The 1,283-nt window shown below is 35.6% G+C and overlaps 1 non-coding gene across 1 annotated transcript; it reads left to right on the top strand.

The window, feature by feature from the left end:
- Positions 1-291: 291 nt before the first annotated feature.
- Positions 292-398, top strand: LOC121150503. Its single transcript, XR_005882977.1, has one exon. It is a non-coding gene; the product is annotated as a U6 spliceosomal RNA (small nuclear RNA).
- Positions 399-1,283: the final 885 nt, after the last annotated feature.

Below are 1,283 nucleotides of genomic sequence, written 5' to 3'. Positions count from 1 at the left end.
TGATACAGTAACCTCATGCCTGGGTATGTATCTTAGGATATTTTAATGTGTAACTTAATATTTATTGGAACATTATTCACAACATTAGAAGTTGAACTCTAGTCCCTCAAAGTTGAATGAGAATTTAAAAACGTTATGTATCAACAAAGTAGGAAACTGTGAGGCTTTAAACAAAAGGAAGTTTTGTCATTGAATGCATGATGGAAGTAGGAAATGCAATAGCAGTTGAAATAAATCAAAATCAGAAAAAATACACTGTGAATTCAGCTGATATATAAGAGGGTATATGTTGTGCTTGCTTTGGCAGCACATATGCTAAAATTGGAACAATACAGAGAAGATTAGCATGGCCCCTGTGCGAGGATGACAAGCAAATTCATGAAGCATTTCATATTTTTTAAAAACAAACAAACCAAAAAACCAAAAAAAAAAAAAAAACAGGGGGATATAAGTCAATGAACAAGACAAAGATTTCAATCATAATTAAGACCAAAATCCAAGCAAGGAATCCATGAGGAAAAAAAAATCAAAATTTTGCATGAAAACAGGGATAGGAAAAATTGGAAAGTTTACACAGTAATATGAGATTTAGTATGTATAAAATATGGAGGCGCCCAGCACCATAGTGTAGTGGCTAAATTTCTTCCTTGCACCTGGCAGGATCCCACATGGGTGACCACTCTGACCCCAGCAGCCTTCAAACAACTGTATTAATGAATGTTCTTGATAATATTAGGAAAGAATGACTATCAGGTATATCAGAACAAGTAAAAAAATGAGTCAGCAGATTTTCTGTCACCTGCTTCTGAGCAGCAGTCCTTGTTACTGATCAAGATGATAAAAATGTTACAAAGCGAGTAAAATATCCCATTATTTCATCGTGCTTTTAACTTCTAGGTGCTAAACTCAAATCTCTCTCAAACACACTTTTATTCTTAAGTTACTGATTGAATGTAATTCAATATATGTAAGGCTCCTATTTTGCATACTGGTTTGGCCATTTCTAAAAATTGTTTAAGGAGTTTTCTTTTTATTTTTCCAGATTATTTATTTTTTTGGAATGTCAGATATACACAGATGGGAGACAAAGAGGATAATCTTCCATTGCTGATTCACTCCCCAAAGGCTTCTACCACTGGAATTGAGCCAGTAATGAAGCCAGGAGCCAGAATTTTTCTGGGTCGTCCAAGTGTGTAGAGATTCCCAAGACTGTGCGCTATCCTTAACTGCATTCACAGGCCACAAGCAGGGCACTGAATGGAGACAGTGTCACTGGGACACAA

Source organism: Ochotona curzoniae, unplaced genomic scaffold, assembly GCF_017591425.1.
Source record: "Ochotona curzoniae isolate NIBS_2020 unplaced genomic scaffold, NIBS_Ocur_1.0 contig_2144, whole genome shotgun sequence".
NCBI classification, from domain to species: Eukaryota; Metazoa; Chordata; class Mammalia; order Lagomorpha; family Ochotonidae; genus Ochotona; species Ochotona curzoniae.
This window is presented reverse-complemented; position numbering and strand designations above follow the sequence as displayed.